Genomic DNA, 2,299 nt, shown 5'->3' on the forward strand with positions numbered 1-2,299 from the left:
CATCAAGAAGATGTGAATTCAAGCTAAGTGCTTCCCATGCAAGCATCATTAGAGAATCAACCATAAATCTGATCCAAGAACCATGTGAACAACTCATAACCATAGCAAGATGAATCATTTATCCATATAAGTATCATCATCAAGGACTATTAACCATAATGCCAATAATGCATTAAGTCCATATGCTCCCTCTAAACCTGTGCCATCTGTCTGATCATGCATATCAATAAGAAGTATCAAGACATCATCAATATCAAGTTAGAACCAAAACACTTCTAACCATCATATCCACACATCATTATTATTAACTAGAGCAAAACTGATCCTTCTCTTGAATCTGTCCCTACTGCCTTTCTTCAAACAATCATATACGCGACTGTGCAGTAACTAACTCGCGTATATATGAAACTTTCCTTTATGGAGTTTGCATATGAGATTCAGGACACTGAAGTTTTGTACTTTCAGCTCCCTCTGATTCTGGTATGTCTGTACGTTGTGCAGTGCCGCCTTTTTCTGACTGTACTTCCTTTTTCCTCCATATCTTCAAGCATGATGATGACATTTTCTCCTTTTGATATGGTGCCCACACTTTGTTCCTGCATTCCTTAGCTATATGTCCAAGCTTTTTACATGCATAACATCTTACATGTTTCATATTCCTCCTATAACAATCAGCAGCTTTGTGACCAAACATATTGCAAGCAAAGCAATATCCATAAAAGTACCTTGAATGTGATGATCTTTCTGCATAATGGTCTTGAACCCTTCTTCTTCTACATCTAGCTGCAACATGTCCAAGATTATGACATACATAACATTCAACATTATTCATAGGAGGAGTAAAGGATTTTCTTTGAGGAATCTCTTTTCTTGGTTGATGATGAGATTGATCTTTCATTTCTTCGTTGATCACTTTAGATTTCTCTTTAGAGTTCCTTGCCTCACCTTGTGAACTAGATTCAACTTCAACAGATTCATGGAAACCAAGACCAGTCTTTATAGCAGGAGACCTTTGACTACTAAGAATATCATCCAAGACTTTAGAACTATCTTGAAATTGTAAAAGCTTATCATTTTCTTCTAGTTTACCTTTCAAGATATTTACCTCAACCTGAAGTTGTTCTTCCTTTTCAAGAGATTGCTTTTTCAAATCTTCTTCAGCTTTCCTTCCTTCTTCCATTTGTTCCCTTAGTTTGAGAATCTCCTTTTCTTGTTCTTCATTCAGATCCTGCTGCATTTGACGAACTCGGAAGGCACATTCTAGTTGAGATTTTAAGCTGGTGACTTCGTTTTCTTGTTTTGCAATAGCTTGGAGTAGATCTGTATTCTGCTTCTTTGATTCTTCAAGGTCTCCTTTTAGTGAGAGGATTGTAGCTTCAAGATTTTCATAGTAGCTGGATCTATCTTTGAGTTTCTTGATGGTTGTGCTTCTTTCGTTGACTTCTTTTCTTAATGATGTCACTTCATGCTGCAATTTTTGACATTGGTCTTCCTTGTCCTTGAGTATCTTTCTTACCTTGTTTCCTTCTTCTAGTTGGGCCTTTAGTTTGGTAGATTCTTCTTTGAAATCACATTCCCTTTTGTTCAATAGATCTTGTTGATCTCTAATTTTGTCTGTCAGCCTTTTAAATTCTGCCTCTATTTGATATCTTTCTTGTTCACCCATAAGAGCAAATTCAGTAGTTTCGCTATCACTTTCATCTCTTCCAAAAGGAAAGATAGTTGGAACATCAGAGGATAATATATTCATACCTGATAATGATTCTGAATCTGATTCTGAATCTGAAGAGCTTCGTATACCTAATCCCCAACCGATTCTCCCACTGTCATAGTTCTTCTGAGATGACTTCTTTTTCTTAGGTGCTTTCTTCTTAAGCTTCTTTCCCATTGTTCCACGGATCTCCTTCAAGCGATCAATCTTCTATCAAAGGACCTACTCTGATACCAATTTTTGGAAATAATACTGAGAGGGGGGGGGGTGAATCAGTATTATCACATTAATAAAACTTTTTCATTTCCATAATCAGATTCATATATGCTACTTCCACAACTTCTTATGATTAAGTTAATTGATCTTCAATGAGTGCATTAGAACATTATCAACCATATTATCAGATAACATATGCCGTAATAGAGAATAGATCATCACACATAAGGCACACACATGAACACCATGATATAAGGTGGAAACCCAATGCGGGAGAAAAACCACCTGCTGCAAGTCATCTCAATCTTCTTCTTAATAAGAAAATCCTTTTACAATATTTGTACTGGTGCAGTCTTATACCAGTACGGGAGC

This window comes from Pinus tabuliformis, chromosome 3_1 (assembly GCF_031772625.1).
Source record: "Pinus tabuliformis cultivar Carrire ecotype Pingquan chromosome 3_1, CPIR1, whole genome shotgun sequence".
Taxonomy (NCBI): Eukaryota; Viridiplantae; Streptophyta; class Pinopsida; order Pinales; family Pinaceae; genus Pinus; species Pinus tabuliformis.